The sequence below is a fragment of the Heloderma suspectum genome, chromosome 17 (genome assembly GCF_057233095.1).
Source record: "Heloderma suspectum isolate Gila_16-S chromosome 17, 16-S_ref, whole genome shotgun sequence".
NCBI lineage: Eukaryota > Metazoa > Chordata > Lepidosauria > Squamata > Helodermatidae > Heloderma > Heloderma suspectum.
In genome coordinates this window covers 14,912,009-14,921,965 of record NC_139474.1, presented here as the reverse complement: position 1 = coordinate 14,921,965, position 9,957 = coordinate 14,912,009, and the positions used below count along the sequence as shown (strand labels likewise).

Below are 9,957 nucleotides of genomic sequence, written 5' to 3'. Positions count from 1 at the left end.
GGAAGAGCAGAGGGTATTTCCAAGTAGCGCCAGAAAGAGTGAAGCGGCTGGGCCAAACCCGAAAGGACACTCAGCTGTGGATGTGTCTGGTGGTGAAAAGAAAATCCGATGCTGTAAAGAACAATATTGTTTAGGAACCTGGAATGTCAGATCAATGAATCAAGGTAAGCTGGAGGTGGTCAAACATGAGATGGCAAGATTGAACATCGACATCTTGGGAATCAGCGAACTAAAATGGACAGGCATGGGCGAATTTAATTCAGGTGACCATCGTATCTACTATTGTGGGCAAGAATCCCTTAGAAGAAATGGAGTAGCACTCATAGTCAACAAAAGGGTGGGAAAAGCAGTACTGGGGTACAATCTGAAAAATGATAGAATGATCTCAGTACAAATCCAAGGCAAACCATTCAACATCACAGTAATTCAAGTCTATGCCCCAACCACTGAGGCCAAAGAAGCTGAGGTTGATCAGTTCTATGAAGACCTGCAACACCTTCTAGAACTAACACCAAAAAAAGATGTCCTCTTCATCATAGGGAATTGGAATGCTAAAGTAGGAAGTCAAGAAATCACCGGGATAACAGGCAGGCATGGCCTTGGTGTACAAAATGAAGCAGGACAAAAGCTAATAGAGTTTTGCCAAGAGAACATGCTGATCATAGCAAACACTCTTTTCCAACAGCACAAGAGGCGACTCTACACATGGACGTCACCAGATGGTCAATATCGAAATCAGATTGATTATGTCCTTTGCAGCCAAAGATGGAGAAGCTCCATACAGTCAGTAAAAACAAGACCTGGAGCTGACTGTGGCTCAGATCATGAGCTGCTTCTTGCAAAATTTCGGCTTAAATTGAAGAACGTCAGGAAAACCACTAAACCGTTCAGGTATGACCTAAATCATATCCCTGATGAATATACAGTGGAGGTGAGGAATAGATTTCAGGGATTAGACCTGATAGACAGAGTGCCTGAGGAACTATGGACGGAGGTCCGTAACATTGTTCAGGAGGCAGCAACGAAATCCGTCCCAAAGAAAAAGAAATGCAAGAAAGCCAAGTGGCTGTCTGATGAGGCTTTACAAGTAGCTCATGAAAGAAAGGAAGCGAAAAGCAAGGGAGAAAGGGGAAGATATACCCAACTGAATGCAGAGTTCCAGAGAATAGCAAGGAGAGACAAGAAGGCGTTCTTAAATGAACAATGCAAAGAAATCGAGGAAAACAACAGAATGGGAAAGACCAGAGATCTCTTCAAGAAAATTGGAGATCTCAAGGGAACGTTTTGTGCAAAGACGGGCATGATAAAGGACAAAGAAGGCAGGGACCTAACAGAAGCAGATGAGATTAAGAAGAGGTGGCAAGAATACACAGAAGAACTGTACAGGAAAGATCTGAATGTCCCTGATAGCCATGATAGTGCGGTCACTGAACTTGAGCCGGACATCCTAGAGAGTGAAGTCAAGTGGGTCTTAGGAAGCATTAGTAACAACAAAGCTAGTGGAGATGACAGTATTCCAGCTGAGCTATTTAAAATCCTAAAAGATGATGCTGTTAAAGTGCTGCATTCAATATGCCAACAAATCTGGAACACTCAACAGTGGCCACAAGACTGGAAAAGGTCAGTTTACATTCCAATTCCAAAGAAGGGCAACGCCAAAGAGTGTTCAAACTACCGCACAATTGCGCTCATTTCACATGCCAGCAAGGTGATGCTCAAAATCCTACAAGCTAGGCTTCAGCAGTATGCGAACCGAGAACTACCGGAAGTACAAGCTGGGTTTCGAAGAGGCAGAGGAACTAGAGATCAAATCGCCAACATTCGCTGCATCATGGAGAAAGCAAGAGAATTCCAGAAAAACGTCTATTTCTGCTTCATTGACTACGCTAAAGCCTTTGATTGTGTGGATCACAACAAACTGTGGCAAATTCTTAAAGTGATGGGAGTACCAGACCACCTTACCTGTCTTCTGAGAAACCTGTACGAGGGTCAAGAAGCAACAGTAAGAACCAGAGATGGAACAACCGATTGGTTCAAAATTGGGAAAGGAGTACGACAAGGCTGCATATTGTCACCCTGCTTATTTAACTTATATGCAGAGTACATCATGAGAAATGCCGGATTGGATGAATCAGAGGTCGGAATTAAGATTGCTGGGAGAATTATCAACAACCTCCGATATGCAGACGATACCACCCTAATGGCAGAAAGCGAAGAGGATCTCAAGAGCCTCTTGTTGAGGGTGAAAGAGGAGAGTGCAAAAGCTGGTTTGAAACTCAACATTAAAAAAACGAAGATCATGGCATCTGGCCCTATCACTTCCTGGCATATAGAAGGGGAAGAAAGGGAAGCAGTGACAGATTTTACTTTCTTGGGCTCCAAGATCACCGCAGATGGTGACTGTAGCCATGAAATTAAAAGACGCTTGCTCCTTGGGAGGAAAGTTATGGCAAACCTAGACAGCATAGTAAGAAGCAGAGACATCACCTTGCCGACAAAGGTCCGTCTAATCAAAGCTATGGTTTTCCCAGTAGCAACGTATGGCTGTGAGAGCTGGACTATAAGGAAGGCTGAGCGCCGAAGAATCGATGCTTTCGAACTGTGGTGCTGGAGAAGACTCTTACGAGTCCCCTGGACTGCAAGGAGGTCAAATCAGTCAATCCTAAAGGAAATCAACCCTGACTGCTCATTGGAAGGACAGATAATGAAGCTGAAGCTCCAATATTTTGGCCACCTAATGCGAAGAGAAAACTCCCTGGAAAAGACCCTGATGCTGGGAAAGACTGAAGGCAAAAGGAGAAGGGGACGGCAGAGGATGAGATGGCTAGATAGCATCACCGATGCAATGAATATGAACTCATATTCCGGGAGAGAGCGCAGGACAGGAAGGCCTGGCGTGCTATGGTCCATGGGGTCACGAAGAGTCGGACACGACTGAACGACTGAACAACAACAACAACATTTACAGTATACACGTGTCTCCTCCACTGATTTAAATGCCAAGGGGGCATTTGTTATTCTGGTTAAAGATAAATGTGAGGGGGGAGCCACATAATTGTATTACAATATCACAGTTCAAAAATGTATCTTAGCAGCTGCAGGACCATTCATGTGCATGTGTTTGCAGAGATGTCTGCTAAAGGTGAGATGCATCCATTCTCCACTTCAAGATTTAACTCTTTAGAGAACCCAGGGGGAAATCAAATAACATGAGCATGGAAGAAGAGACCTGTTGGGTGAAACCAAAGGCTGGTATTTTGTTTCCCACACTGGCCAACTAGATTTCCCGATGGTAAGCCCACAAGCGGAACTTGAAGTACGGCTGAGTGAACTTTTGCTCAGTTTCTCATGTTTTCACCATTAAGTTTGGTCTGTCCCATTTTCATTTCCTTTCTTTTTTTTGTACGCCGACAAGTAGGGATATACGGACTGTATAAAATTTGCTCCGTCTGTGTTCCATGGATTGTCAGATGCCTTTCATTCCGTCATCCGCTCACAGATAAGATTTTTTTTTTTTGGTCATGCAGAAAAATATGGGAATATTTACATAAATATTTATGTAGGCATTTACGTAAGTATTCACATTATTTACCTCAGTACGAAACATTTGGCATATTGTCCCCCATGCCATTCAACGTTTCCTCAGCAGAAACTTACGTTTTTTTCCTATGGATTTATATGCGTAAATTTTGGGAAGGTAAAAAAAATCATCCAGAACTCCACGGACTCTGCGTGGCCTGAGGGGGGTCGCTCCACAGCGGATTCCACAGGTCAGATTCTTAGAAATGGGAGGTCATTTTAGTCCATCTCAAATTTCTCCAGCATCCCTACCCACAAGTAATATTATCATTTTCAATATTATGTATTTTTGTGCATTTCTCAAAACATGTATTAATTAACCATACTGTTAATCCACCCAACAACAAGTGTTCTGTGGGCAGATTAAAAGCAGTCAGAAGAATAAACTACAATACAAATAATTAAAACAGTAGGATTAGGGATGTGCAAATCCACCCCCATCTGGGTTCTCCAGGCACCCACCCAGCCCCTGCCCCTGCTCACCAGTCCCCGGACTGCACTGGAGCCTCTCCTGCTCTCGGTGCCCAGCCTGCACTCATCCCAGCAGCCTCATATTGCTCCACAGCCACCATTTCTTGAAAAATAAAATGGTGATGGCAAAAAATGTGCATTTTTGTGAATGTGCATATTTGCATATGCAGGAAAAAATGCACTTTTTTGCAAAAATGCACATTTTGTGCTTACGCAAATATGTGCATTTGCAAAAATGTGCATTTTCACATACACAGGTATGCGCATTTGCAAAATGCACATTTTGTGCTTACGCAAATATGTGCATTTGCAAAAATGTGCATTTTCACATACACAAGTATGCGCATTTGCAAAATGCACATTTTCGCACATACACAAATGTGTGCATTTTTGCGACCACCATTTTATTTTTCAAGAAATGGTGACCGCAGAGCTTGACAAGGCTGCCAGGGTGAGCGCAGGCTGCTTGCTGAGCACAAGCAGGGGTGACCAGGGGCAGAGGCTCAGTGAGTGGGGTTCAGGAGTGCGGGCAGGGGGGTTCTGCCAGATTTCTGGATGGAATTGGCCACCCGTGCCATCCCTAAATAGGATACAATAAAACATTATGAACAGCAGAGGGACAGAGAAATATAAACACAGATAAGAACCTGGAGGGAACAATCTAATGAGACCACATCTGAGAGGCCCTAGGATGTGTGGATTCCCAGATCCAAGGCCAGAGACGCTGTCCTGACCTCAGAGCTGGAAATCTGTGCTCCATCCCCCCTCCCTGTCATAGGCAGCATGGAAAAAGCCATGCCAGCTTCTGTCTGAGATCAGAAACTCAACCTTGGAGGTTGAGGAAAAGGGGTGTTTTTGTGGGAGGGGAGGAGACAGGAGAGGCCAGCTATCCTGAGGTCTCTCCATCCTCCTTCCCTCCCCCTCTGAAGGAAGCTGGATTGACTGCTCTCTGCTGTCCTACCACCAGCAGGCAAATCCACTTTTATTTAGGTCGGCCTTTGTCATATAAGCTGGTATTTTGCTGAAGGGGTTTATCTTAAGCAGCTGGGTGCTGTTCACTTCCTATATTGTGTGCTTTAATTGTGGTTTTATTTATTTATTTTTAAATGTTATCTTTCCATTAAGATTTGTTTTTAATCTAGATGTTATTGTTAGCCATCTTGAGCACCATCTTTGGTCAGTAGATATAGATAACTTTTCAACAAGACATCACCCAAAAGGGGAGGGGGAGAAGAGGGACAGTGATTTATAGAGATGTATGAACTGCATAAAATCTGCTCCACCTGTGTTTTTTGTCCCATCATCCACCCACAGACAGGTGTGATTTTTTTTTTCCATCATGCAGGAAAATACACAAATAATTACGAAGTATTTATGTAGGTATTTACATAATATACCTTAGTAAGTAACATTTAGTGTATTGTCCCCCATTCCATTCAATGTTTCCTCAGCAGGAACGTACATATTTTCTCTCGAATTTGTATGTGGAAATTTTAGGGAAATAATAAAAAAAAATCATCCGAAAGTCCACAGGCTCTACGCAGCCTGAGGGTGTCTCTCTGCAGCAGGTTCCTCAGGTCAGAGTCTTAGAAATCTGAGCTCATTTTAGTTCGTCTTGAATTTCTCCAGCATCCCTAGTGATTTACTAGGTAGAGAGACCAGAAAATTGGGATTGTCCCTTATAAACAGTTGAACATGCAGTTCAGCATATCAAGGTCCCATGCACTAGTATACGCAACATAATGGTTATGCTTGCCTTGTTCTTGAGAGATAAGTGAACTAATGATAGGGATAATAAGCCCTTCAAAGGAAGTAAGGTGGAGCTGAAATTATGTAGGAGGAAAGTGTGGCAGAAGGAACCTCACTGAGGGTGCAATCCTGTGCATATTTAGACAGAAAGAAGTCCTACAACTCCCAGCATTCCCCAGCCAACCAGTTGTAGGACTTTCTTTCTGTCCAAACATGCATAGGATTGCACCTTAAGTAGGGCAAAAAGGGGACAGTATTTTCCCAGTGTCCTGCTATGGCTGGATCACACTCAGCATTAGGTTAAACTAATAGGTCATCCAAAAGCAAGTCAATAAACAGGCAATGGTCAAAGATGCACTTTTACCAGGAAAGGGGGAGAGTTCCAAAAGAGAGGTCTGAAGAGCAGCCAGGGTCAAAACAGATAAGGAGTCAGGTGCAATACAAAGTCCAAGAAGAGGCAAGCAGGAATCCAAGGTCAGTAGTACAAAGGTTCAATCATAGAGCAAGGTCAGAGGCAATGGAACTAGTAGAAGACATTCTTTCCAGCAATAGCTAAACTCATGCTACAGGCTTATATTGGCAGAGCTTCTTGAGCCCTACCCAGGGCTCAGCTGCGGTTTGTTACAGGCCTTGCTCCCAAGGAGTTGCTTCCTCTTAAGGAATCTTTTCTATTATTCATTCATTCATTTCATTTCATTTCTATACCGCCCAATAGCCGAAGCTCTCTGGGCGGTTCACACAAACCCTGCTGCCGCTCACACGTAAAACTGGCAACCAAATTTAGCGTTGTCGAGCACGCTCTGCGGGTGCAGGTAAAAGAGCTCGTCGAGCGTGGGGGGCACCCAGCGTGTGGTGTGGAACAGAGACTCACCAACCTGCCAGCCGGAGATGTCCTTCATGATCTTGGCCTCCTCGTCGAGATTTTTACGCAAGATGCGTAGCATCCTGCGGTCATCCTCAGCCATAAGAAGGGGAAAGATGGCCACTCGCGTCTCCAGGTCCTCGATGTTCAGGCGCCGCCTCTCTCGGTTCCATGTCACAAGGGAATAATAGCCATAGACGAGGGTCCCAATTCCAATGGCGAACAGGCTATAGCCCGAGAGCCCCCGCCGGGGCAAGTTCCTCTTGTAGTCAATGGGCCCGTACCCGCCCGGCGGCGGCATGTCCTGCTATTAGAGCACTTCTCCTTAAAAGAGCCCTACTGGCCTGCCTCTTGAAGTGACAACATTCTTGGGGGCTAGGTGGTTGCCCAGCCCCCACCTCTGAGGCAGAAGTCCCCTCCTCCTGTGGGGAAGGAACCATGGTCTTCTCCCTTGAGGGCCCAGGCTTCCCCAAATCTCCTACACAGGTGGCTCCTTGGTGTTGGCCATCTTGGGGAGCTGTAGCTCCTCCTCAGAGGAGAATTCCTCCAGCAGGGGCATGACAACTAGGGGTGGCAGAGAATTCCACCACGGACTCCAATGAGGCTGGGTCTGGGTCCATCTGCTCACTCTGCTGCTGTCCGCTGCTGGTCTGTGCATGCAAATGGCGTCCAGCATAGCAGACGCCATTTGCATCCCTGCTCTTTGCCATGATAGGCTATGTAAATCTTCATGTAGCCTATCACGGCAAAGATTCCGGGGGGAGGAACGGATCGCCTCCCCACCAGCAGACTCGGGTGAGTGGGGTTCATACACCCCTAATGACAATTAAGACAACTACATGGCAGGCAGATGCAACATGGTCCTCTCAAGGCTGGGAATAGATGTACCTATTGAATTTGGTCAGTGGGAATTTCTTTTCAGTTTGGTTTTAATAAGAATTTACCAAAAATCCACACAAGTTTTCATATTTAGGATGGAAAGAACTTGAGATTAGGATGGTGTGGGCACCCAGTTGGGACTTGAAGCCCAGTGAGAAATTTACATGCATGCCTACAATGTGAGAAATATTACATTTATGCCTGTAATGATGCGGGCATTGCTCTTTGAAGAACCCCATTTGTGTCGATGGGATACTTACAGAAAAGAATGAACAGCTATTTGCATGTCAAATGATGTTCACTGAGGGAGCAGATGTGGGCTCTCCCACACTGGAGGCATTCAAGATGAAGCTGGACAGCCATCTGTCAGGGATGCTCTGACTTGGATTCCTGCACTGAGGAGGGTGTTGGACTCGATGGTCTTGTAGGCCCCTTCCAACCATACTATTCTATGATTCTATGATTCCATGCCAAGCACCCATCAGGCAGTTCACCTTGCACCACTTGCCTGGGCCAGGTAAGTGGTGGGGGTTAGGCGAGCAATGCACAGGATGAGCACAGGGTGATCCATCCATCCCTACTTGAGATTTTAAAAATCTGAATACAGGAGAAAGAGAAACTGACAAATCCATCAATCCCTACAACCCTGTGAACTGTTTGTGAATGGAGGAATAAATAAAGAGGCAATGCAGAAGTAGTTGGTTGAACAAGGGCCATACTTATTTAACATTACCACATGATCTGGAAGTTGACTATGTGGGAAGTTGGCCATAAGGGTCTGGAAGTTTAGAGATGATCTGATCAGATCTGCAGTCATCCCAAAGCAATCCATCCTCGCCCCACATCCCTGAGAGGCAAGACTCAGGAATTACCTTTGTCCTCTGCACTCACAAATGTGTCTCCACCCAAGAACCTTCATGTCAGGTGAGGGAAACATTCTTGCAGTTGTTATCTGCCTATTGTGTTCTCTTTTCTCCCCATTGTGGATCATATCATATACTAAGAGAGTTTTCTGTGTCTGAATTAACATTTGCCTCCAAGGCAAAATTTCAAGGTGAGGTCCAATGCACACAGCATTCTTGGCCTTAAACGACCTACAAAAGTATGTTTTGACTCACTGTAAATGAAACATGGGCTGGAAAAAACAGAGGAGAGGAGATTTTACACAGTCAATCAGAGGAGATTTTACACAGTCCGTACATCTCTAGTGGGAACTAAGTCCCATTAAACTCAATAGAGCTGACTTTTATTTATTTGTATATTTGTTACCTGTCTTTCCTTCAAGGATCCCAAGATGGCATACATGAGTCCCCCCTTTCCCATTCCCATCTATCCTTGCAACAACCCTGGGAAGTGGTTTAGGCTGAGAATCAGTGACTGGCCCAAAGTTACCCAGTGAGTTTCATGGCTGAATAAGGAATAGAACCCAGGTAGACTTAGTGAGTGGACAGGGCAGTGGGACCACACCCACCAGCTCTGGGCTCTCTATTTACCTTATGTTATTTATTACATTTATATCTCACCCTTTTTCCTCAAAGCTACCCAAGGCAGCTTACATTATCCTTCTCCTCTCCATTTTATCCTCACAACAACAACCCTGTGAGGCAGGTTGGGCTGAGAGTCTGACTGGGCCAAAGTCACCCAGTGAGTTTCCATGGCTGAGTGGGGACTAGAACCCGGATCTCCTGACTGACAGTCCAACACTCTAGCCACTACACCACACTGGCTCTCTACACCTGTGCTCCTATTACAAACAAGGGGATCTATGTGCAGTGGGCAGGCTAAGCTAGATGCACATCCAATTTACCCATGCAATCCTAGCTCCTTCGAGCAAGAACCCTAGCTCTCCTGCATTCGCAGGACAAAAGAAAGCAAGTGTGAAAGAAGGAGCGCTATATTCCTCCCAACGAATCTAGAGCTCATCTGAGAGCAGAAGCAGAGGCCCTCTTTGCGTGCCCTCCTGTGGTAGAAGTTAGGTTGGCGGGCAGAAGAAATAGGGCCATCGCAGTAGTGGGTACAGATGGGCGAACGAGCACTGTTTGAGATCCCCAGGATTCTACAAACATCATCTCCCTGCTCGTCTCATGCACGGTTCCCCTTAGCATTTGTGACCACTCCTCGCTTTGCGCTAACAACAGGGAACTTGCACAAACTGAGCAGCGATTGAACAGAAGATTTGTGCAAATCCCCCATGATTGGTGCAAATTTCCTCCATAAATTAAAGCCACAATTCAGTGTGCAGAGGAAATTTGCACAAATTGAGCTGGGAATCAGGAATGAGATGAGTGAAAGCTAGGGACATCTGGTGCAGGGATATCCAGCCCTTTTGAGGCTTGCCGGACTTCCATGGCACTTGTGAGCCAAGCTGTGCCTTTTCCTCAAATTTTTACATTTGGGGGACTTTTTACATTTTTTTA

The 9,957-nt window shown here is 45.3% G+C and overlaps 1 pseudogene across 1 annotated transcript; it reads right to left on the bottom strand.

Annotated features, from left to right (window-relative positions):
• Positions 1 to 6,476: 6,476 nt before the first annotated feature.
• On the bottom strand, positions 6,477 to 6,964 carry LOC146334589 (NADH dehydrogenase [ubiquinone] 1 alpha subcomplex subunit 13 pseudogene; annotated as a pseudogene). Its single transcript, XR_014786330.1, has one exon. The product of XR_014786330.1 is annotated as an NADH dehydrogenase [ubiquinone] 1 alpha subcomplex subunit 13 pseudogene (transcript).
• Between the last annotated feature and the right edge of the window lie 2,993 nt (positions 6,965 to 9,957).